The sequence below is a fragment of the Passer domesticus genome, chromosome 1 (assembly GCF_036417665.1).
Source record: "Passer domesticus isolate bPasDom1 chromosome 1, bPasDom1.hap1, whole genome shotgun sequence".
NCBI lineage: Eukaryota > Metazoa > Chordata > Aves > Passeriformes > Passeridae > Passer > Passer domesticus.
The window spans coordinates 109,796,513-109,823,453 of record NC_087474.1 but is presented as its reverse complement, the minus strand read 5'-3'; the positions used below and the strand labels follow the sequence as shown (position 1 = coordinate 109,823,453).

Genomic DNA, 26,941 nt, shown 5'->3' with positions numbered 1-26,941 from the left:
TGTTTATGTTTTGTGTGTGTGAAATGACTGAACTATGGTGGGAAAGGAGAAGAAAAGAGGGATTTGTGTTGGTTTTCTTTGACCAGCTTCTAGCTAAGCTTCCAAGTGTTGTTAATATCTAACGTACTCTCCAAGGCCCTCTGTGTATTATAATCTCTAATCATCTGTGCTACAGTTTTCACAGAAGTGCTAAAACCATTTTACCACCACTTCCCTGGCAAGACTGTTCAGAGACTCTTTCAAAGAATGAAACTTTTCATGAACTACAAATCCAAGACATTTGTGAGGCCTTTAAATTCTTGGCATTTAAATTACTGTGTTAAGTCCAAAAGTAATTTTCGGATCTGCAGTGTATAAAATCAGTCCTTTAGCTCCTTGTAAATATCAGAACAGAAAGAGGACTGTGAAAATTCAACTGTCTGTATCACAATTAGTAGAAGAAAGTACATTGATATTAGGGTCTGTTAAACAGGCTTACAAAGGAGTAAAGGTCTCCATGCTCAAGTTTTTTTTCTTTCAGAATTGCAGGCAAAATTGAAAATTGGAGTCTCTCACCAAAAATTTGAATGTTTGTGGATATTGTTTTTTTAATAAAGATATCCACTCTAAAATGAGAAAGACTTTAGTTCAGGACTAATGTAACACCATGTAAAACAAATTACTTTTTATTTATTTTCTATTAAAAAATTTTTGAAATTCACAATTTACAAAGGAGAAAATTGGAGGAAAGGAAGGTATAAACCTTTGCCAAAGTGAAATGGTGTATAATGGAAATATCACAGATTTTTTTTCCTTTTTTTTTCATGAGGAAGACCACTACAATTAGATCTTATAGAAGAAATACAAATCTATCTGTTGGGTGGTTTTGTATTTTGTTTTACTAGCTTTGTTTTATTTTAATCTTTTTAGAACTGGCCTAAATTATCAGGTTAGATCATGATCTGGAGCTTTTGGTGTTTTTCAACAGACTCCCTTTCCCCACTCTTCTTTTAAAAATGAAAAATAGAGATTGAATCCATTTCTTCTTTCAGCTGACAGTAAGAGAAGTCTTGACTAGAATAACTACCCAGTGAAAATCAGTGTACATGAGACCAGGGCTAAGGCCTGCCTGTTTTTATTAGGCAGGGAGATGACATGGGAAGAATGCATGCAAGCAAAGTCCAGCACAAGGCTGTCACTCCAACTATGGGTGGTGCAAACATACCTTCACCTTAATGAATTTAGAAAAATATCAACAAAGCCTTTGCTTTTCAAATCCCATGAGTATCTCTCAATCTGGGGCACTGTGTAAATGTCAAAGAAATCTCATTCCTGACATTTGATTGATGCCAAATAAGATGTCTGTTCCTCTTCTTTACCAAGGTTTTTGTGAGAATCAGACAGATTGATCTCAATCATACTCATGCAGGCAGTGAAGTTAATGCTAAAATAACAGTAAGTCCCCAGGGGAAGAGGGAAGTTGCTGAATGCTTATGAATTAGTTTGGGGGTCTGGACTTGGCAGGTGTGAAGAGTTTGACAGTTAATGGCTTTGGGAATTCATTCTGAAATGGTTTTTAAATCTTGTGCAGTATTCCCATGCTGTGACAGTAAATCATGACATATACATTTAGCACCTTGTGTTGTGTGCACACACAATATATTTTCCCCCTCCTAAAACTGCAGGTAAAGGGAGCACTTGTGTGGTTATGCTTTGCACTTTACAGAGGGGAGGAGAGAAGCTCAGTGAATTTGCTCTTGCTCAGGAGCCTGTGACAGCTCCCACATCCCAATTTGGTGGTGTAGTCAACATGCAGTGCACTTCTCTGTAGATCTTTTCCATGGATTGCACATAGAGTGGGATTTAGTCTGAGAGCTGTGAGGCTACATCCATCAAACCGGGTGCAGGCAAAGAATACTCCTTTCTCAATGATCTTGCCTTGCATTACCACAACATTCAGACTCTCACCCTGCCACAGAGATGTCAGCAGACAGCTTGAAGTGCATCAATTTGGAGACCCACACACCTGCTCCCTTGACAACTGCCTCAGAGATCCAGTCAGTCTTGGCAGTTTTTCTTTGCTCTTCTTCCACGATGAGAGGTGTGAGAGACCTGACAGTAAAGAATGAAGCAGCCTTCTTCCTTGGCAGTGAAATATGAGCAGTTTTGTTAATTTATAGATATTGTAATTCCTTGCTGTTAATTTTGTTTTGGAAGAAAATGGGGAAAGATCCTATGTTTCCTAGAGGCCATAAGCCAGTTATCTAAAAAAGACAATGATAATAATAATAATAATAATTTAGATACTCATATCAATTTTTATCTGTCTTGTGCTTTGCAGGCTTCTGTTTGAGAAAGTTTCTGAAATCTAAGAAGATTTCAGAAGAGCAATAGCGATTTAAATTGTGAAGTAGTATCATGGCAGCTCTTACTTCTACCAAAACCATGGCAGGTTACTAATCATTCTTTCAAACTAGAGTTGAGCACTTCAGACAAGTGGTATTAACCTCCAGAGGGTGAATGATGACAGGTGTTTTCTCAGTTTCCATTCCTCATCCCCACTGCAGCTCTTTCTCCTCTAAAGCACCATATTAGAGAGGTCAGCTATAAACATGTCACAAGCATGTCATAACACCACATTACATCATTCCATGCAACATTCCAGAGCATGAGCACCTCAAGGAGCTTCCTCAGCGTACCATACAAGGACCTCATGAGACCCACTAGTGGCTTTACCTTGCTAATGTCTTTTGTTTCCATGGATTATTTTTTTCAGCAACCTGAAATAGTAGATCACTTTTGTGAAATACATGCCTGAAACATTTGGGGTTTTAGCTAGCCCCAAATCTTGGTCTGGCTGCAGCATTTTTGGTTTTCTCCTGGGGCACATTTCCATGGGCAGAAGCACCTGTTGGGTCAGAGTGTTGAACCTGGAATGAGCACAACCCACCAACGGAGAGCTTAGCACATCTGCCTGCAGAGCCTTTCTAACTACTGTGTGTGTCCACAAAACCGAAGAATTTTGAGCTCCTATGTTATGTTTTTGTGTCTGTCTAAAGCAGAGACCATGCAATCGCTCACAAGGAGGTGTGAGCATGCTTTGAGCTGACTGGAAGCCATCTAAGAAACCAGCATGGCACTGGCCCTAAACTAACATGCCTTGCTCTCAGCTGAGCTTTATTATCTTGGGCTGGTGCCCTACTAACCGCAGCTGTAGGTTTCTTGTCACCTTGGGACTACAAGCAGAACAAGCTCAAGTCTCTCTACAGGTATTGCTGTAGTACCTGTGAACAGTACCAGCATTAGAAAGTTTAATGTTTCTACTTTCTGTCCTCAAAATAAGCTACAAGGTGAGTTGCATGTCTTCCCATTTACAGTTCCTCCATCAGCAAGGCCAGAGTGTTTTTTAGTGTTTGTAATTTTTGTGTTGCTCTAAAAAGTCATCCTTTATGCCATTAAGTATTTTTTTCCTTTGCAATTCATTTGTAGCTGAAGAGACAGGGATTTTTCTAGCTCATTAACAAGAAAAGCAAACAAACAACAGAACTATAGAAGATTAAGTAGGAGTAGATGAGGACAGACTTGGAAACTCATGTGGAAGAAACGGATGTTTCTTGGAAATGTCTTCAAGTTATTTAATCTAGGTTTCTGATCTGGAGGCTGGCTTTCTTTTAAGAATATATTTTTGGGAATTTTCCCTGTGAAAACATATTGCTGGAAAATGGCTATTTCTTAAAACCAAGCTCTGCATTAAACGAAAGATAAAGTGCCTTTGGCACAATGGTTCTTCCCTGGCTTCTGGTTGAATCCATTGTGAATGAAGCTGAGTAGAAAACTTTAAGTGTTGAGCCCTGGCCTACTGTGAGGAGGTTATCACAGCTTTTTGACTACGTGCTCTTTGTTTATCATCTTCTGTTGTTTAATTTTGTAATTACAGGGTCTGTGGGTGACAGATTTATGGTATTTGAGAGTATGGTGTTATGCTGTCTTCTGAAGAGTTAACTGAGTTCCCTTCTCCCCTTTTTCACTTCCCACTTTTTATTTTCACACTCAGATAGCTGCTACAATTGAAATGGGTAAATTTCAAACTTAAAACTGATAAATTTGAGTTTGACAAACTGGGATGCTTTCCCCAGCAAAATCTGAGATGACAGCTCAACAGTTCTTTCTATTCAGAATTGCTCAAGTGTTTGACTAAGCTTCCTACCTTTCAACAAGGTAGAGGTATTGAAAGAATAGTAAGTTATGATATTTCTTTTTCTGACTTTAGCTAGAAGTAGACATAAGAAGAGTGTATGAAAATGGAAATTGGTTAGCAAAAATGTTCCACAACAGAAGCTCTGTTTTCATTGTTTTTTTTTTCTTTTGTTGTTGTTTTTTGCAGATATTTGACTAATATGCTTTCAAGGTATGCAAATTTTTCATTTTGCATAAACGGCTATCAGTTTACAGACAGCTCTGCAATTGCAAAAATTGCACAAACTCTCCAAAATGCATTGACCTTATTGCTAAGGTGATGTTTCTAAAGAGAATTTTTCTAGCTCACAAAAAAAGCAGACTAAAGTTTATGTTTTCCATTTCTCTGTAAAGTCACGGAATCCTGTGGGTTTGATTGGGGCAGAATCCAGTCCTGAATCTGGAGGTACAGTATGACTTGAGTAGTACTTGGGCTTCATTGCACACCAGATCACTGAGAGAGGGCAACTGAGATGAGAATTTTGGATGCTGTCCAATACCTCTATGTTGATGCCTTCCATGTTGTTTTAGAGGAAATATTCCTAGGACATATTGGAGGGTAGTGGAACAAACCTACCTTCTCCTAGCTGTGGAGTGGTAGCTATTTCCCACAATGAGACAACTTTGCCTTTGAGCAAATGCACACTATTTATTACTGGGGGTACCATTTTATTTGGCTTGCTGGCTTTGTGCTGGGTGCCAGTGCCTCATGCTACTGGAATAGGATGGAATTTGGAAGATCATGTTTTCTGCTTGTGAAGATGGTATAAGGATTTTGCAATGAGTATCTCTGAAATTTCTAATACCTGTTTTTGGAATCCTTAATAGAAAATGATGAATGTGTTTTATTGTTCATCCTTCAGGGGAAGAGAGATGGGGACTCTCATACCAGTGGGGGAAAAGCTTACCAAGAGATGAGAAAATGGTTGCATTATCTCTGAAAAAAAGAAAATATGTCTTGTAACAATGCAAGGTTCTCCAGGAAAATCAACAGTTACAAAATAATGTATTTACACTTCCCTGCTCCTTCTGGACAGATATCTTACATTTTGAATGACTTTCATTAAAACTGATGGAAAAGTGATTTTTTTTTTTTAATCTAGAGGCAGTTTTCAAAGTCCTTTATTTTCTGATGATTTCACATTACTCAGCCATGGGAAATATTTCCATGAGGTGGATGGAGAGAAAGAAAGGAGGCAGTTCCTAATTTTTATTTCTGTGATTTTTGTTGTTGTTGTTGCAGTGGGTCACATGAGCAGGCCACCCATTTGTTTCCATTAAAAGAATTTACCAAACTTTTGACGTTAACTGAATTCACAATACCTTCTGCTCTATTGTAGTTGCTTCTGTAGCAATGGAAGATGATACAACAAATAATTTATTATTTCAAATGAGTCGTGGAATCATAGGCTTGTGTTGGAAGGGACCTTAAAGATCATCTGGTTCCTACTCCCAACTGAATGAAGGAAGGAAGCAAATAAGCAGCTAGAATTGGCTTTATTTCTTCATAATTTATTATTTTCTACTGATCCAGAAAAGCATTAAGGGGAGCACGACCCAGGTGTTAAACAGAGGACAGAATCAGCAATGTGTACCAGAGATGAACTGATAACCAGGTTCTTCACTGTCTGCTCAGATGTGATTCCTTCTACACCATTTTTCCTCCCTTTCCTAGTTTGAGCATGCTCCCTGGTCACGACAGAGCTTGGGGGAAAAAAAAAGAATGAAATCCCAAGATTGGTTTAGAAATCCGTAAGCCGTAAGGGAAAGGTTCATTACAGTGTGGTGCCAGCTGCTCTGTCCCTCCTCGCAGCACTGAGGCAGTTGCAGGGCTGGGATCGTGGCCCTTGGCTTTGTCTTGTAATCCTTGCAATCCCATCATGTGTCAATGCTCTCATCATCTGAGTGAAGGTAATTAGAACTGACGGGGTGAGAAAAGTTCCATCTCTGTGGAAAAACTGCAGCACTCAAAATTTGGTTTTCTTTGTTCCCCACTGGAACAAAAGAAACACTTAAAACTGCTCCTAGGGGAAAATCCTGAATTAGCCTAATCTGTGTTTGAAAACCCTTAATGAGTTTAAACCAGGTCTTGAATCTGGGTTTTCTTCACTAAAGAAGGTCCTGATACTCTGTTGGTTTGGGTAACAGAGGGTGGTCTTGCTGCAGCTTAAAGAATGATGATTTCTGGATTTTGTCACTGTGAATATACTCCTTTATACAGAAAGAAATTTTAAATGTTTTTTATCAAGAGATGTTTGACCTCTCTCAAGTCATTGCTTGAGACAGTTTCAATTAATAAAGAACAAAATGCATGCCAAACTTGCTCAATAGTTTCTTTGTGCTGGCAGTAACTGTCAAATGTCTAATAATTGACCAAAGCTATATGAAGCACTGTGTAGCAAGGTCAGGGTAATGGATGTACATGAACTCAGGAGATGTTTTTTTTTTTTTCCATCTACCTTCCCCTTTGATCACAGGTGTGTTCTGTCATTCCACTCCAGTAACCAAACAGATTAGCTCCTAAAATGAAAAATGGCTTGAAATTTGATATGTGACACAGTGCCCAGGCCAAAATGAAAGGAGGAGGGAGAGAAGGAATTATAAATTATGCTGTCTTCATATTGTGACAGTGGCGGCATAATTTTCTACAAAGGAGATAATATTTCCACATTATTCAGCTGGCCAATGAGGTGCAGAATTCTTTCCAGAAGCACAAAAAATTCCTATTAAAAACATGTCAAGTTACAGTTTGCCAAATAGAGCAGCAGAAAGAAAAATATCTGCTATCTTGATATCTGCAATATTGTGGCAGCTGGGTCATCTCTGTAGGCAAAGAATCTGCATTTGCAAATATTGAATGTGGTAAATGGGTTGGCAAAGTGACTTTGAGAAGCTGTGTTATCCTGAAATATGTGTTCTAATGTTGTAACTGATCATAGCTTTGTGTTTTATCACATGCATGGAAATAAATATTATGGTATTCTTAACAAATGTGCAGGAGTGATGGGTATGGAGAATACTGACTGCAATTCATTATGTGAATACTGCTACTCTCCACTGGTTGGTTGGTTGGTTTGGTAGTTTTGGGCTTTTTTTTTTTTTTTCCCCTTCCCTGAAATAGAGATGCCTATGCTGGGCCTAGTTCTTTTGCTTTCAGAGAAGAAAGGCTTTAAAATTAATGCTCACTGCTGTTGCTCCTCTAATTGTGAATGTATGCAGTGGCTCACATTAAAGCAAGCAAGCACTGCTGGAAATCTAAAGGAAACTTCCTAAAGCTCGAGATTTGTTTTCAAGAGCTGAAATATCCTGGTTGAGATTGTTGTCAAATTAATTTTGAAAACATTTCTAGGTGTCATTGGTAATGCTTTTCCAAGTGGAATTTTTTACATAGAGTGATTTTGAGATAATGGATAAATGAAAGAAGATCTAGCATATGAAAAGATGACAAAACATTTTCCTATTTGGCTGTGTTTTCTGGGTTTGCACTGGGGGGCTAAGTTATAGCATGCACTGTAAATCTCAAGGCAAACACAGGGATCAGTGTGATTTACTTAGCTGCAAACTGTCAAACTCCCACCTTTATATACAGTACAGCCTTTGCACATTCAGAGAAACCAGTGAGCTGCAATTCACTGTTTGCAGAAAGCAAAGGTAAATCAACTTTTCAGCAAGACTAGTACATAAATCAGTGAACAGTATATTCCTTTGAGACTCTCAAAACTGCACAGGAAAGCCACTCTAAATCCAGATTAACAGGGATCCTGATTTATGGTTGACTGAAACAGCCAAAGTCTATTTTCAGCAATCTGGAATATTAGATTTATGCAATTTATCTAGGTGACAATCTTATGGCTTTCCACTGGCACTGTTTATTCATTTTTCTGCAGATATATAGGAGCTCAAAGTATGCATTGCTCTGTATATGCATAGGTATGCTCTACATTTGTAGAGGGTTACTGACATTTGATTGAAATGTGCAATAACCTACCTGGTACTGTGGAGACGATGCATGGGTGCTCTTTTCCTTCCCTTCATCCTACGGCGGTGTTTTGTATCTGCTGTTTACTGTGGGCCATGCTTAAACACTGAACCTGAAACCCTTACAAAGAATCAGGTGACCTGGGTCTTTCAACTGGACTAATGAAACAGCACCACTGCAGTCAGCAAACTTTGTTTTGCCTCACAGATGTGGCTTTCAGCAGCAGGTGTATCACTATTGCTATATGGCCTGCCTACCCAGCTGTCGTGACTGACTGGTTCATCATCCTGCTGACCAGGTAGTGGAGAGCTGCATCAGGACTGAAAACGATGTAAACTGGGTGCAAGGTGCAGGCAAGATTGAACATCCCCCAGGAATGAAAATACGCAGGTTGTGAATGGCTGGCTATCGTCAAAGATGTGGATGTGGTTATAGAGTTTCAGCTGGAGTAAAAATATTTTTACATCAATAATATGAATATGAGTGAGATTTTAAAGAGGAGACAAGTAAGTTGTTCTGCGCTTAGCTGGACACCAGTAGTGAACGCCTTTACTTTTTTAGGGATTGAAACACTGAAAATATAACTTTGGAATGCCACATGCTAGACACTTCTAATCACTATGTTAAATTCATTATTTCTTCAGCACTCAGCTTATCTGAGCTGCAGAAGTGGGAGTTGAGCATGGCCATGTGACTTTCTGTCACCCTGGAGCTGGGCAGGCATCTGTCTTTGCCCTTGGCTGGGAGCTGTGTGCAGTGGAAGCCCACAGCAGCATGCTGGGCCAAGGCATCTCCTCTGCAGATAATGAATACAGCCCTGGCCTTACTATTGATGTTGTTCAGGACAGGATCAAGAGGTGATGCTCATCATGCATTGCCTGACTGGAACTGGCTGTGTACAAACAAAAGCGTCTCCGTTAAAGAGAAAAAATTAAAAATCTGAGAATCAAAAGCAAATATTTGCTTGTGGTACACACAGTTATCAATAACTATAAACAAATACTGAGGACAAAGGACAGCATAATGGTTTGTCCTTGATACTGGAAATTCAGCTCTTTGGATTGTGCATTAAATGAACCAACAATCTGAGGAAATATTAGAAGCAGTATATCTCCAATCTTCAGATTGATACCTTTTGCCAAGATTGCAAAGGTAAGGTTAGCCATAAATTTCAGTGCAAGCAGGTTATAGCATATTATATATGAGAATGTTATTAACTTTTAACTGAAAAGGCTTTTTTCCTTTCACAGAAGATTAATCAAAAGGCTGCAAAACTTTTGTGAGCACAAGAAAAATTAGTTTTTTCTACATACTTCTATACAGACTTGTAGCTAGTTTGCCTTTTAATTAATTCCAGAACATTTTTGTTACTATTTAGCAAAATACATGTTTGTGTTTGACCTGAAACTGGTGTGTGGCTCTGCTTTATTACCTAGAAATTTTGATTTGGGACTTTGCCACCTTAATATCTGCTTAAGTGGACTTCGGCTGCAGATTGAATTCCCCTGCCTAAACCCACAGTCTTCATCTCCCAGGGCTGTTTTTATTTTTTGGAGGTAACCTCTATACCTGGCATGTCTATTTCTTTCTTGATCGTCAAAAACCTAAATGTGTCTCACCTCTCTGTTCTTTTTCAATTTCTAATTTCCCCAGGTTTTGATTTATTTTTAGTGCCAAGGTTTTGCTTTTCCTCAGGAAGGGAAGAGGGAAGCTTTCTGAGCCTGCTTTTTAATAGATATAACCACTATTTTTTTCTGAGAAGAAGGGTGCAAGAAGGTAAATCCAATTTACTAAGGGGTATCACCACAAATTCGATAGTAAAGGCTGATTTCTTTCATCAGGGCCAGACTTTGCTTTATAAGTAGTTAGTAGGAAGAAGCAGCTGCTGCTCCTGTATGAGGCACCTGGAAACAACAGGCTGAATTTTTTGTTGGTATTTTCAATTTCAGTGTTATCCAACTTAGAGCTGCCTACCTCTAGGTGAGGTGTTCACAAGGCAGTTTTAGTGTAAGGTTCTTTGCTATCACATCTCAGTTTTGAGGGGATGATTTCTGATGATTTCTGTCTTGCTGATGTGATGCTGGATACAGGGTTTAACCTCTTTTCATTTTCTTGTAAAATGTTGCCTTGCATTCACTTGGACTGTGCATCAAATTCTGGGTTGTGAGGCTGGAGTAAAGACCCAGAAACATTTGACTCTTCCTCTCCCTTTCCTACCATCCTTTTATTTACTTGCCCTGTTAGAAATTGTCCCTCATTCCTGGTGGAGGGCAGGTGGGAAGAAAGTGATGGGAAAACCTGCAATTAGGCAGAGGCAAAAAAAATTTAGGTACCCCTTTCAAGGAATGAATGGGACTTGGGAGATCATACATAGTTAGTGTTTTGAAGATCTCTTCTACCAAAATCTGCTCAATTGTCACCTGTACAGTTTATTAGAAATACCATTCCTCATGTTCAAATTAACCTTTGAAATTTCTTTCCTGTGTACTTTTTTTTTTCTACCTCTGCCATATTCTCTATGACTTGCCACCCTAACACTTTTTAAATTTTTTTTTTTTATTTATTTGGATCTTTCAGAGGGATGGCCTATCTTTGTTGTGAAGCCAAAATGTAAATGTCTGTCTATTAATTTGATTTCCTGGCTTGGAGGGCTGGATCAGGGTAGGAGAGGATGCACTTTATATGTCACATTTATTTTGAACCATCTAAAGAGGTTTTAAAGTATAGATCACAGATATAAACCAGACATACATGGAGAAATGTGACTACAGAAGGTAATAATGAAGCTCTTGATTTTTCTTCTTCATCTACAACTATATCTAGTACTTACCTAGATTCTAAAATTGCTCTTTCCTGCTGCCTTGTTCTAATATGAGTAAAATCTTACACCATTAATGCAAAATTCTTGTTTATCTACATTGGGTGTTGAACTGGCTGCAATACAAGTGCCGTATCACTGCCATACATGAGTGAGCACCAGGACTGTATGCACGTGTCACAGTCACTGTTTGCTCAGACACACTGGGGGAGAAATAAGCATGATTAGGCAAACTTGTGCTTTTCAACCTGTTAAATTGGAAGGTATCTAGCAGGATTAGAAAGCTTATTGAAGAGTTTGGTATAGCCTTTGAAAATCCGGGCCAGCCTTGGGTGCTGGCAAGTGTGCCTAGATTATTTACAGTGCCGGGTGTTTAACTTAATCCGACAGAACAAGGAGGGAAGCAGTCTGAATAAATGTGATGCTCCCTTACTACCATAACCTGGAAATTAATTTATGGTTATGGTACAATCTTTCATAGTCCCCTGCTGTTGAATGCCAAAATCTTCAAAGGACAGTCTAGCAGGATCATATGATTTCTTTAAAGGAACTTCATTATATGATATACAATTAAACATCTAGCAGGATTTCTAGGAAGATTAGGTATCAAATTTCCATTGGAATGCACTAGAATAAGAGGGATCTGGATTAGTCTTGGAAGAATTTATTCTTCAGTTATTTAATTGTGCGATATTAGTAAGAGGAGAGTTTGGTAACCTCATGGTGCTGGACTCTGTGCAAATGCAAGAGAAAGGAGTCTTTCTTTGCCATTGCAGTAGTCAGAAGAGGAAGAGGATGGGTGAATGAGGGCACAAAATAGGAAGCAGACTTCCCAGATGTTGTGTGATGCTCCAGAAGAGTCTGGTTCAGTTCATCACCGTGACATTGGCTACTGGAAAGCCTAAAGTCTCTGCAGGTCCTCTGCAACCTCAGTCCAGCTGTGAAGAAATGATAGATTTTGTAATTGTTTGCCATGGGTATTTAAAGAAAAGCTTTGATTGTAAATTGGCTTTTCCTCTTCAGTGCTTATCAATTCAGTCAGGCTGATTTAAAAAAAGCCATTTTCCTTGGTCTGCACCAGCTGAGCAGACACTGGTGAATCGCAGCCACCATGCTTATTTTCCTGCTCTTCATGACCATCACCATGGGAGAAGCTGCCTGTTGTGGGAGCTGTAATCACAGCAAGCCCTGAGCACCCTCTCCAAACACTGAGGAGTTGGATTTGGGGCATTGTCTAGGGCATGACATGCTCATGCCACACAAGTGACTACAGCTGTTGGATGCTGGCTTCCGATTTCAAAGCCTTCAGCCCTCCTGCAGAAGGGCAGGCACTCTCTAGCTTTGAGAGAGACAAACTCTACTATTCCCCAGGAGCTCTGGGGGTCAGGCTTTCATCCTGATGCCTTGATGGGTCAGACTGCCTCCCCCACCTTTCTCTTCTGTCCCTCTCTTCCTGGGGACTGTAGGAGACCATGAAATGCTTTGATAATTAAGCAGGGAAAATTTCCACAACCCATAAAACATAAAAGGAAACACTAAGCCAAATTTAGCTCTCAAATACCTTTCAAATAACTTGTATTTAATGCATGGTAAAGTTGTTTGGTCAGTGCTCTTGAACAAACAAATCTCAGAGCCTGGTTTATAATGTTGTGTGTCCATGCTCACTGTAGCCATTCTGAGAGCGTTCCTTGGTTCAGGTTTCTATCATAAACTGCAATGTGGGAACCAGCAGAAGTGAAATAAAGAGCTGACCTGAACTTTTCCCAAACCACAGACTGGAGATAAATTGTTCTTTTGAAATCTGAAATAATTTTTGCTTGTTTATAGAATCTTTCACAGTCAAGAGTGCAAGAAATTTGGTAAAGGCTGGCACTTGCAGCAGACAGAGAAATTTGCAAGTCTGGAAAAATTTGGAGAATAGCCTGAATAATGTTGGAAATGACAGATGGTGTTTGGTAATAACTATGTCAGATGAGTTTGGTTAGAAATTACAAGAAAGCATTCACAAAAGTCAGTGGCATCTGCTGGGCATTTCAAAGTTTTGAATGCAGGACAGATTAATAGAAACAGAGCATGGACTTCTTCAAATTTAAACCATTGTGTTTTCCATACCTCTGCCGTGGGTGGGAATGGCTGTCCTGAGAGCTTGTTTTATGGCTGGCCTATAGCTGAATTGCAGCTCTGAATTTTTTGGGCCCATCATGTGTTATGGGTAAGGTAACATGTTTGGCATGTTCAGCTTTATGCTGGCCCATGCTTGGAAGGTAGTCACACACCTGCACAGCAAGGAGCTACCACCATCTGGCTCAATGTGCAAAGGGGCCCAGAAAAAGCCACAGAAGCCCTTGAGAGGTAGAAGCAGTCTCAGATATTTGGCCACCTCCTTTCATATTCTAAGCGGCAGAAAAAACACCAGCATGTTTAGAACTTCCGTTTTTCAGCTCCAGCAGACAGCTGTTGCAGTCAGGAGGAAATTTGTTTTGCAATGGGAATACCACTGATGGGCTGGGATATTTGTGGGCACAGAAGATTTCAACTATTGTTTTTTTTATTTCTATGAACTAGCAATTACCTGCCTTGGGTTGTGCAGTGTGGAGCTATGGTAAGAAGACGAGAGCATAACAATGATGAGGAATAGAGATCTGAAGTGGGGGATCCAGATTAGAAAGATTAAGGAAATAGGGGATATGGGGCCAGGAATTCTGACTATTGAGATGTTGGAATTTTTCTTCTCCTTACTCTTAATGATAGACTTCCCATAGCAGCCCATGTGATAACTTGTTTCTGTGCTGTCTAGTTAGATATTTGCAAGGCCAAATTAAGGCATCAATGTTAAGCTCTTAAGGTTTATGTTGTTTGAAATCTGTTATTGTTGGAGTCTTTTTATGGTGCTTCCAATAATAACTTGCTTCAGATTTCCTCACTGCAAAGCTGGCAGCAAGTGTTCTCAGTGGAGACCAAAGTTGTTTGCAAGGTAGAGGTTCACTCCCTTAGCTTTAGGCTGACTAATCTGCCTAAAATAATCATCTGTGTTATAACATCCTGGCCTGATAATTCAAAGGCAAAATACAATTCCCTCTGCCTTTAAAATTAATTTTGTTATTTTAGGAAGGTTTATAGCAGTGTCAGGATCAGCTCTTGCAAGTTTTCTGAGTTAACATTGTGTAAATTCCAGAAAGAATGCACTTAAAGGAAAGCCTAATTAACTCAGCTTTTAGTTAGACTATAATGACTGGACAAGATTAACATGTGAGTCAGCCTTTATTTCCTGAAGCATCCATTTATTTCTCTTTTTAAGAGGCAGGTACCGTATTTCTGTGAACCAGTAGCTGCCAACTAAATCTCTAGCTGTGCTTCAGTAAACTGCCAGACATTTTTAGTAGTGAATTTCAAGTGAGATGAAGCTCTGGGAAGGCTTTGTACTAGGGAACTTTGAGTGTGTGAGTGAGACTGATAATGTTTTATTTTTAAAATGAAACATTAACAGAGATAAATATGGTGCTCCAGTTGCATGTTGAATGACTGCGATCCAGGGGTTACAGTCAGAAGCCTAATGCCCCAAATAATCATCAAATCCAGCCAACTGAGTTGGGTGATGCTTCTTACATGTATATTCAAGCACAGCCATTTAGCCAGGGACACTCTTGTTTTAAAGACTATTAAGGTAATTCGGGGGAAAAATGCATTGCAGATGTCTTTTTTTTTAATTAAAAAACCCAGGAGTGTTTTGCTGCAGTGTGTTGAAGGACTGCAGGTTAAGACCTTTTACATCCTCTAATATAAGTTATTGCTTCATCTTAAAATGAACTTCATATGCTTCCAATGATCCTAGGTCATTTCCTTTAGACAGAAATCAGCATGGTGTCTAATATTCTAAGTGAGGATAATTAAAAGTAGGGCCAGGCATAACACAGTGAAAATTCCATCCTAGTTAATTTTAAGGAGCAAGATGGTAAAGAATTTAATTGAACCCAGCGTATTTCAAAAGGTTTGGAAATGAGTGTTGGATAAAAAGGAAATTGCAGTAATATTGGATAAATTTTCTTTAATGTTTTGTTAAGGCCCTTACAGGTAGAGTAGCTTAAATATACCTGTGCCTCTGTACATTTTTCTTTTGAGATCTCTAGCTAATTGAAGTTTTATTGTCACTCTCTGATATATGTACCTTCCTTCTTGCATTGAAGACACTGCCAAGATTTCCATGGCTTGATATGATATTAAAATCAGACACTCTTATCTTCTGCAGTTGGAAAATGTCAAAGTATTTTAATGTTAAGTTCAATAGAAATGCTGGTCCCAGACTCAGGTTTTGGACCTGATGGATCCTTACAGAAGACAGAGCTTCAGCCCAGGAATGGTATTTTCATTTCTTCTGTCCTTGGTGGGAAATGAGATTGTTCAAGGATTTGAGTCAAAATGTCTAAAATAAGCTCATGTTGTTGATCTCTCCTTCTGGAGAAGGATGTCTCTATTAGGCTTAGAAACCTAATTTCCATTTTCCCCCACCTCCCTGCCAATCCTGACCTCTGTCCTGGAGCAATGTAAAGAGCAGAAATGGAGCTTCCCAACAAATTAGCAGTAACTTAGCAAAACCAGGTAGTACAATCAGTAAATAGATTATTTAATGTTATGAATTTTCATCAGATATCAAAAAATCTGTTAACTTTGTTCGTTGGTTAGAAACCTTATATATGTGCACTGACAAGTGGACAAAAAATACACGGCTCAGATGTCACTTTACGCTTTTCATCTGAGTGTTTTCATCTGCTGAAAACATAAACAGAGAGGGTCATTCAACAGAATTTCAGTGTCACTCAGCTTTGATTAAAATCTTAGTTTACATTGTTTTTTCAAACAGTGCTTTTTATCTATGGAAAACCTTATGGAACTTAACAAGTGATACACAAGAGTACTGTATTACAAGGTAAAATGTCACTATCTCTCTAATTACCAGGAAATCAGGCATCTCTCCTTGATTCAATAATAGAATAATAAAAGTGAAGATATTTAACACAATATTTAAATTGGAGGGGTGATTTGAAAAAAAAAACTATGTTAATGAAATTTCCTTGCAATACAGGTGTATATAAAAGAGTAATCATTAGTATCTGTTCTGGAACAAAATTTTCATTTAATAAACACTTGAATTGGAGATTTACCAGAGTGAAAATGTTGAGTAGTTGGAAATTGGAGCACACAGAATTGGCTGCTGCTGCGGTTGTGATCTTGGCTCGGCTCCGCTCCATGGTTTGAGAGAGATTCCATGTTTATGACATTCTTGAGACGTGGTAACATTACAAGCTGTGCTCTGCACAAGAGGAACATTAGGATATCCTTCTTGTGCCTGGGAATAAAACATGTTTGATTTGTCAAGGAAACCAAAGTAAAGATGTGTGTGATAATGAAGATGAATTGAAAAATGGTGTTCCAGTAAGGATAAACATTACAGGTCTGAAGCTGGGCTGCTGTTGCTCCAAGAGCACTCTCAAAACTGAGATTACTGCATTGCAGGAGAATAATACTGCAACTGTGTAGAAATAAGCCATCTCATTATCTGTTCAAATAAATTTTCTGGGTGAAAGAATAATTTTACACATTTTTCGAGTAATATTATCTCCTAGGCTTTCCCATCTCACCTAGGAAAATGGACTGAAGTGTTGAGATGTGTAGCCTGGGAGCTACGTATCTCAGAGCACAGATTTGAAAGATTGACAGCTGTGCCATCCATACAGTCAGAGCAGAGGGGCTGCTCTCTGGGCTGAATCTGCAGGTCTCACTTTGTCCCTGTTTGAACAAAGCTCTGTTATAAGATAGCATATTTTGGACAAGGAGGAGCAGCACAAACTTTGGGGCTTGGTTTACTGACATGCAAATGCTTTGAAAATGATACATGTTTTATAGAGTCCTGAGACACTTCAGAAAAAGACAATAAAAAGTCGCTGAAAGCTTAGACAGACTCTGTGAAGAGCGAAGAGATTCAAGATCTGGAGACATTCAGAGAACAAATTTAAATTAAGTTTGGAATTGGGTTTTGAAAATCTAAGGATATTAGGGAGTCATCAGAGCTGGGTTTTGGTGGTTTTTAAATTTTTTTTTTTGTATTTTTTTGTTACTTCTTGTAGTTTGCAACATCTCAGCTTTGGTGGTGAACAGCAGGAAATTATAGAGGAGATAATGGCAGTATGGTAACATACTCATAACAAACCCACAAAGTACTCTAAGTGATACATTTCCTTTTATGAAATGTTCCTTGAGACTCACATCAGCAGGACAGATTCTGTGTGGATTTCTGTTTTCTTTTGAATGCACAGAAATCATAAATGCCACAAACAGGTTCGGCAGCGTGAAACAGTTGGAATGTCTCTCACAAGCAGCTCTGGCCAGTCTACAATTACAGGAGCAAATGCCCAAGTCATCAGCTTAATTAAAGTATGAAGAGATTATTTCATGTCTTGTTTTGTTGGTTGAACTGGTGAGACCTTGGAGTGCAGGTGCACACCTAACCCAGGTCTTTATTTTGCTTCAGCCAAAATCTCCACCCGTATCAGGATCACCCAGATTACTTGTCTTGTACCCTGATCCCCAGTGGAAGAAAATTTGACCGCATATGAGTTGGGAACTAAACTTATTTTGTTAAAGCTGTGTTGTGGAAATGATTGTCAGCGTGTTGTCTCTTTTCACTTGTTTTTATGCGTGATAAAGCCCTTCCATATTGGGACTTCACCCAGTTTTTCACATAGCTTGTTCATTGATGTCCTGCAGACCAGGAAACTATGATTAGCATCCTTCACCAGCTGTTTTCACCTGGTTTGATGCCCCTGCACTGTGGATTATAGTGATTATGAGGCATCGTTTTTCCTGAAAGAAAATTTACACAACAAGTGTAGTCAGCAGAAAATGATTAATCCGTCTTATGTAGGCAGAACTTCCAAGTTTGTAACAACAAGTGGGGGTTCACAACCCAAAAGGCTGAGTGGTTGGCTGAAATGTTCTCTCCAACATTTTGAATTTATTCTTTCTGATTGCATAGAGTGTTATTTATTGTGTTTATTGTGATTCTTTGGTTTGAAAAAGATCATCTTCATGAATTTAATTTCATGTAGAGTCATGCAACATCTACTGTAAAATTCTAATTGCTACTTATTTTTGTTAACTGTTGCTGTATTCCTCTCAATTCTCTTGAAAGTCTTTATGGCTTTGCTTGACGGAAATTTGTAAAAGTACAAAGCTTTTTATCTATACCACACTTTTTGTTTCCTGCATGATTCTCCCTTTTCTTTATGCACCAGTAGTCTCAGCCTTTCTGGTCTTTCTGTGACCAATTAGTTGGTCATTGACAGAGATCACACAAACAGCAAAACAGATTTTAGCCTTTCATAATATTTTGGAAAGAAATGGATGGAGATGTTGATTCAGACCTGTAGGTGTTGGGAATGTACATATGATTATGGGATAACTGGGATTCTCACTATGTCTGTGCTGAAAGTATTCCAAGTGACTGCAGACTTCGAATATATCCAGTTTCATCCCCAAAGAATGAGCCTTGAATTCTGAGGTCTGAACTGAAAACATAATGGAAAGCTTATGAGAAGCTCAGTATGTAAACTAGAAATTCTTCATTGCTCATTTTTCTCTGCTGGAGGGTGGGGAAGATGAAGAAGAAACAAAAGCCTTCAAAATGGTATTGCAAACACTTGAGAAGACAATTGAAATACTGGTTTCAATAAAATCCTTCAAAAGAAACACTTGGACTAGCGGGAATCTCTTCCCATATTTTGTTAGGAAACTGGGAACATAATGTAGCCTTTAATTGGTCCTGGTAACATTTCCCCCAAAGAAGCCTGGATAATGCTACAAAATTTGTGTAGATTTCAGGTATTTGGCTGCAAGACTTATCTTTGAAAAGACCTGAACAATGCTGAATTGGCAGCCTCACTTGGCAAAATCTCCTTCATTAACAAAACAACCCTGAAGGTAGCCTGGTGGAAGATTTTGCAGATTGGTAAAACTAATGAGAGAAAATGTTTGCAGTTAACCTGAAGGTCACAGGATAATTAAGCTGGCCTCAAATTCAGCCTCCTGTTTGAAGCCAGGTCAGCTCTGAGATTAGTTGAGGCTACTCTCAGGAATAAAGTCTAGAAAACTCCAAGGAGTTGAGATTGTTATAACCCTACATGCTCTAGTAGAGTTTATTTTGCTTGCTGAGCTTGTTGAGGTTATGAGTGCACATAACCGAATTGCAGAGTGTGATGCACAAACAACCGGAAAGAGTCCAGATTTCCAGTTTCTGAGGTGAAGGGAAGAGGGAAGGAGCAGACTGTAGCTTTTGCATCTTGAAGGCCAAAAGCCAGTCGCAATCTTGGAGCCATCCACCAGCGTGGGCCATTCTCTTGAGTGGCACCACTCATTTAAATCAGTATTTTCCTCTGGTTAGGCCTGTGTAATGTGCAACGCAGGGCACTGGTGGGTGCAGAACATCTGAGCCACCAGCTGCTGCAGCTGCAGGAGGGGTGCTGCAGGTCAGGGACAGCAGGAGAGGAGAGGAGAGGGATCAGTCCCAAGGGCTGCAGCATCTCCCCACCACACTTCTGGTCGCCTTTCTTTGTGGGTTGAGCACATCTTTGTACCATTCCTTTGCTTGGAGCTCTTCGCTGTTTTGGCAAACACAAGGAATGTTAAAAGCAATTAGTCAGGGACATATAATGAGCTCTTTGAATTCTTCTTGGTGATGTGTTCAATTTCTTCTTTAATCAATGCTGAATTCTTATGCTGGCAATTGCTGCAAAGCCCACAACCTATGAATATATCACCTTGGTTTTTGCTTGAAAATAAAAGTGTCTTTCTTGACAATCAAGATAACATATGACCAGGGTGACTTAATCCATCCCTGCTCTATTCAGGACTAAAATTTAATGCTTTCAGATCTAAATGCTGACATGGATGCTTTGTCTCTTTTACTAAACCACGATTTTCTTCCAACTTTTTCTTTAAAATATATTAACCGAAGTTACTTCTAGCTGTCCAGTCTACTGTTTACGTAGCTTGGGGTGTATGTGATCAGTGGAGCTGGGCAAAAGCAAAGGTAACAGCTGACTTTTTAGGCTATCATTTAAACTGGGCAAGGAATAATCTGAAAAGTAAGATTCATTTCTTAGATGTTCTACTTCTGGTGTAATTTGAATTTCTGTGGTCTCTTATTGCCAGCCTGAACTGACTCATTTGAGATTTGCCTGACATTTTTCTGGCAGATATGCATCTGAAAATTTTTCAGGGTTTTGATTTTTCTCTTGGCGTTTTGCTGCTAGTCAGAATTGAATTTTTACAGAGGAGGAATTTTGCTCCATAAAAAGGTAGGGTACCACTTGGTTTACTAAGTGAGAGCAGTTACTACTCTTGGGTTTATACCTACAGCATCTGTAGGGAATGGACTCCACCCTGTAGAGTTTTGAGAATGACCTCAAAAGCACTAAACTCCAGGTCTAACTGCTGCTGCTTTACACGTGCTCTACAGGAAAGCTGGGGATAGCCCAGCTGGTGTGCTCAGCCATGTGTTGAACTGCTAAAGAGGCTATTAACAACATATTGGCTCTCTAGATGTCCTCCAGTACGTGGTCCTGTCACAGTTCCAGGAAAAAACCTTCTGATCAAGCATTTTGGTTTGCTCCCAGATTTGCTGCCTGTGTAGAAAGTGCACCTGTGGCCAGGTATAGCCCTGGCAGAATACCCAAAATTTCGCCCCACAAACAAGCGTCCAGATAGTTACTGAAAAGGTTTGAGGGAATTCTTTCATACACGGAATCAATGCTTCAACAATATTGTAGCTTCTGCCCAATAACAGACACAGCTGTGCCTTTCATTCAGCACTTTCTGGCAGATGCTGGAGTACACAATAAATTGTTATTCAATAGAGCAGAATTTGGCATATGAATTAAGGTGAGCAGTTTTATAGCATTATCCAGAATAAATTTCCTACTGCACGACATGTTCCCTTAGGAATGTTTCCAAAAACGCGGCTGCAAATTTTCCCTTAACAAAATTTATCTATGGTGGGGCCTGTTCATTTTCAGAGATTTTAATCTTCACATGCATCTTCAAACCCCTATGAAAAATTCTGTTGTTTACATAGATAATACTCTGGAACAGACCATCTTGCACTATCAGATTAATTTGCATTTAGATTGTGCCTTTCCAATGGCTCTGAAATATACTGCAAATACAAATTAAGTTTCACACTAGGACTGTAGAAACCACTATTGCTGTGTTTTGGGGCTGGCAGAATTATAGATGCTGTGACCTGCTAGCCCTTCATTCCAAGTCAAGATGTCCTGCACCTCAACCAGCAGAAATTCTGCCCCTTCAACAAGTCATGGTTGCTGATTAAAATGAATTGGGTTTGTTTTTTACAGTATGTTGCTCTGGTGGCATTTTGTTGAAAAGTTGATATCATTTGTGGTGTCAGTAAACATAAATCTGCTGTAACTGACTGTGAGCCTTTCCTGTGTTCATAATTTAGCTTGAGGAGATGATGGTTAAATGATAACTTATGGCTTGCATTTTCCACACTGGTATTCACTTCACCACTAAACCAGTGTCAAGGCACTGTCTGTAGTATTACTTCAACCTGTTTTGTAGCAATTCTTTTTAAATTTAGTGTGTGCAAAGCAATACATTCCAACGAGAAACCATTAGTACTGTGGTCTAGTTTTGGCAACTCCATTTGTTAAGCTGTAAAAAGGAGATGCAGAACAAGTTACCTGATAATTAACAGAGCAGCTGTTTTGGGGGAGGGTTTGATTGTTTTTAAATCATGCTCCTACCTTACCTGAAAGTGGAACTATGTAATACTTGGAGAATTAACATTTACACAATTCATAACAGCATCTGTAACTTTATATTTGGCCTAGGACAGTCTTGTTTTTTTTCCCAGTGCCGGATAAATGTGGCCTAAGGAATGGTATGTTGTCAAGCAAATGTGAGAATTGGAAAGACTGTGGATGAAAAACATGTTTGATAGTACATGGTTCCCTTTTGATTTGTTCTCAATCTTTCTCATCCCTCTGTTTCAGTACCTTCTTCTTGAGGCTCCTTTCTTGTTGTGTTTAAGTATCTTTTACAGAATTCTCTGCATGTTGGTCTGATTGTTTTTGGGACCCTTTTGCTTTTAGTCCCCATAATACTACATATCATGAGACACACAATTTTGTCATTTGATGTGTTAAAAAGGACTTCAGCAACTTGTGCTAACTCTGTTGCTTTAACATTTCTCTGTTCATACTCTCCATCCTCATCAGAAATTGCAGATTTTTCATATCTGCCACTTACTGTCTCTTTTTTTCCAGGCTTAATTTTTTCCCTTGTGGAGAAATTATTCTGCACTTCCTTCTATTTTTATGGTTTTTTTGTACCTCTTCTCTTTTAATAGATCTCCTTTCAGTGACAAGCTCTGTCCATATCAATCAAGCCACAGGCCTACCACAAGTTTATACCACTGTAAAGACATTGATAGAGATGTCTGATATTTTTAATTTATCTATTATTTTTCTGTAAGTTTAGTAGTCTCTAATAAGTTAATATTTTTAAAAACATACTATTGTTAAATATTCCAAGATTTTTCCTAGATCCTTCTTGAATGATAATTAGCCCATTATTCTGCTTGTGTATTTAATGTTACTGATATATTTTACTTATAATTTATGGTGTGTACAACTATCGAACATCTTATTAATCATTCATTCAGAAATCTTTTGGTAAGTTTCTGCAGTGAGTTTTAATTTACAGGATGCTGAGAAATTTTGTATTATGAATAACCTTTACTAACTCTTTGGCCTCTGCTATAGATCTGGTTTGGATAGGTTGAGAAGTAGAGATCACAGAACAAATCCTTCTCCTTGAGGGTGGCTGTTTATTTCAGCTTTCCTTTTTTTTTTTTTTTTTAAAAAAAAAGGTTATTAATAGATTCTCTCCAGATTTAATATATTTCTCCTTTTCCATGACAACTTAACTTCTTTACATTTCTCTCAAAATGTTAAAGACTTTTTGGAAATAAAAATATAATAAATTAAATGAATAATTTAATTAACATATTTATTGTTGTCTTCAAAGAACTGCAGTGCATCTAGGAATGCATCTAGACAGCTCTCTGCAAAAAGCAATTTCTTCTCTGTTGTGAGCTATTTATACATATATCCAGTATTAAAGTTCCAACCAATCTGCCTGACACAGAAACCTAACTAATGGTCTGTAGCATCCTGTATTTCCTTGCTCCTGAGACCTGTTTATAAGTTTTGTCATCTGGGCAGCCTTCCTTTTCTTCTGGGCTGGGAGCCCTTTGAAGCCATTGTAGTGATAAATCACATACTTAGGATTTTGTATATTAGTTTCTCTAGGGCTGCTGTGTGAATGGCATCTGGTCTTAGAGATTTGCTACTGTTTTATTGACCTGCTCTAATCCCCTGCCACTGCCACTTCACTTAGAGATTTCAGACTTGCTTCACACATAAAACCTGTCTGAGCTTTTGCCTTATAAACACCAACCCAGATAATTCAATTAGCTTTTCTGATACAGCCTTGAACTTTTCTTTTACACCTCTGTTATTTATTAGTCACACAAACCTGGCTGGGTTTGCAAGACTTTTGTGATTAATTGGGATGCCTGTAGCAAGATGTACTTCAAAATGTTTTCCTATTTCATTATGTTTTTGCATTTAATATATAAACTTTTGTACTATTTTTGTTTTTTTTTTATTTTTCACTTGGACATGACCTCCACTTCTGAGCTCTTTCTACTTTTAAGAGCCTCCTCTAGTCTGACATTTAACAACACTAGATTGTTATGATCTTGTTCAAAATGTTTTTGAAGAGGTGGTACATGTTTGCACTAAAACCCTAGTAAAAAATCTTTAGATAGTCTCTTGGCTGACTTCAGGCACATTACCCTTTTAGCAACTTACCTCATTTTCCTTTTACTCTCCCTTTTCTAAACAGCTTCTCCAGGATAGTGGAGTAGGTTTTCCCTCTTCCCTCCCTTATGCCTATAAGGATCTTGAATTTTAGTCTTGATGATTAACAATCATGGAGATCCTTTACAACAAATTTTGACCTGAGTCCTGAGGATTGTTTGGAACTAGTGTAAAAAGTACTCCTCATTCTGAAAGGTCTCTGACTGGCTGCTCCATGAGGCAGTCATTTATGCCATGTGAAAAATAAACAAATCAATTAGCTTTTTGCCTCACAACCCACTGTGTCAGTTTTCTGGTTTGCATAGGAGTAACCAAAGTCTCCCATTATTATTAGAATATCCTGGGTAACTTTTAATTCAGGGGGATCTTGAGGCCTTCTCCTTTTCATCTGCCTATTGACTGATTCCAGATTTACTACAGTTCATTCTTCTATCAGTACAACTTCATTGGTCACATCTGACCCCACTGATTTTTCTTTCTTCTGTCAAAATTTGGAGGTGATTCAGAAGTGATTTTAGTCCAGGTCTGGTTGTCTAATTTCATACACGAAGTCTAAGAGTATTTACTTCAACTGCTCTTCATGGTTTCCTCCTTGGATGTCTTTGCCTTTATTCTGTACCTTCTTGTGGTGTGTTTTGGCAGAAGGATGCTATAGAGGTCCTGAACTGTTGTGGGAATTGCATACCTTAGGGAGACCTGGTTAACCAGCTGAGGACCTCAGCTAGCATGAAAAATGAAGGAAAGAGGCACTGGTTAGAAGAAAAGGGGAAAAGTTTAGCAGTTCCCCTCCCACGTTTTCTAGTCATCCATTGAGGAAGAGGTGAATTCCCAGGACTCAGAGTGCAGAAGAGGTCTACGAAAGTTACAAGAAAAGAAGAAACTGGGAATGCTCTGTCTTGAAAAGAATTTCTTACTTAGTGGTTTGATGTGGTTTTAATCCCATACCCTAAAAGGATAAGGGGCTCGAGGGACTGGTTTGTCTGCATGTTTAGGGAGTGAGAAAATCTGGTTGCCTCAGTGGGGGATTGCAGGCATCAGAGGCCACAGCAACCCGAGAAAACCACTAATAACAACCTATTCTTAAAAACACGTTCATTTGTTTGCTTTTTCTTCTAGGATCAAATGGGGCAATTGTTTCTGACTCAATAAAACGTCTTAGTTTTTTTGTTTGATTGCATGTTTCATCCTTGTGAAGTATTTATTCACTGAAATGAGATGATCCAACTGTCAGGTCCTGATGGACTATTGAGTTCCTTTTTGACAACATGACCTTCTGGCTTCCTGACCTGACTGATGATGGGAAACCAAAGAGGTTTAGAGAAGCTAGAGCTCCCATTTCCATGCGTGACCACCCTCAGTGTTTTAATGAGGAATTTGCTCCCATGTACCTGCTTCTTCTTGGCTTGTTGTGGGTGATCTTAAGCTTCCCAAGGTAGACTCCTTAACCTACCTCTGGCAGCTCCAGAAAAAAACTTGGGCAGCTTCACAAAACGGGCAGGGGATTCCCCTTCACTGCGGAGCTTCAATGTTTGATTTTCCTGTTCCGTTGTCAAGCCAAGATTCCAGGAGTATTTTTTAATGTCTCATTGAAGAGAAATTTTGGGGTCTGTCACCCCTCATAAGCAGTACCACTGAGAATTCAAGAGCGAAACATACTGGCTGGTGTATTTGAGGTTTGGGAGGCTCCTAGGATGTATGGAGAAATGTTGCAACACAATTCAGTAGTGTGGGCCTACAAACTGCATGTGTGTGTGGCTGCTGCTGCTGCTGCCAATGATCCTTGTGATAGGACATTCATACAGTTGTAACTGGGAAAGGGTGAAGGCTAATACTGCGTTAATACTTCTCGTTTCCCACTTTTCATCTGCAGTGATAAGCTGGAGATAAAGATCTGCTGGCTGCAGGGGAATAAGTTATACCTCACTAAAAAGAAAAAGGGAAAGAGAGACTGAGAATATTTTTTTCTATTATTTTTTAATCTACATGAGAAAGCAAAGCCATCTGCCTGGAGCAGCATCCCTGTTGCCCCAGCACGTACACAAGCTGCAGAATCAGAGCATTCACAATGAGAATGCTTTATTCTGTGGTCCCACAGGGCTATTCCATGGTTACAAAGCAAATTAATTGGGTTTGAAAAATTGTTATAAGCTGGATTTGTAAAGGCATGGGGGTTTCATTAACTTGCCAGAGCAGCTTATAGTGCCTTTAGAAGTCAGTGCTAATATCTGTTCACCACTGTGGATGTGGGAATAATCTTTCCTCTATTTGCTACCTCTTAGCTAAAGGTGCTGATATAGGAAAAACAAGAATACAAAGGAAAAAAGCTTCCTTGAGCATGAAAAAAAAAATATGTTATGTGTGTATTCTCATGTTCCTTTTCTTTGGTAGGAAGGTAAATGAGATATGGGATTGCATGTGGAAAAACACCTGTCCTAAAAAGGCACAGTCAGTTTGGATAAATGTTTTGGTCGGTGAATGCACGACAATTTGCCTGTTTGAAATAACCCCTAAATTTATGAGTGGGAAGTTAGGGAAAGAAACTGATATTTGTTCTTTTAGGCAGTTTACAACATATCTTTGACTACACTTTGTAGTTGCTCTTACTTCAGTTAAATCAGATGCTTTCTCCATCTGTTGTGAATGTGGGCCTTCCATACATGAAAAAAAAGAAATGAGAAACTATATATGTGAGTGTATATATACATACATATATATCTGATATAAAAAACTGAAAGATCTCTTCCAGCTTCTGTAGTTTTAGAGGCAGGCAGAATTCTGGAGACCATGCTTCTGTGGTGATTTCTAACTGAGCTTAATTGAACACATCTTGATTTTGTGTTTTGACTCTAAAATCTGTCACTCTGACAGGAAGTGTGAAAGGACTGAGTAAAAAGGTGTTTTCAAAAAGGACAGGCAGGTCTTCTTTTATTTTTTTTTTGTCCTTTGATTTTTCCTTTTTATCTTTCTCTA

General features: G+C 38.9%; 1 long non-coding RNA gene across 1 annotated transcript; it reads left to right on the top strand.

Annotated features, from left to right (window-relative positions):
• Positions 1 to 3,248: 3,248 nt before the first annotated feature.
• On the top strand, positions 3,249 to 6,534 carry LOC135289179 (uncharacterized). The gene is made up of 3 exons (XR_010351973.1): positions 3,249 to 3,329; positions 4,364 to 4,387; positions 5,079 to 6,534. It is a non-coding gene; the product is annotated as an uncharacterized LOC135289179 (long non-coding RNA).
• The last annotated feature ends 20,407 nt before the right edge of the window (positions 6,535 to 26,941 follow it).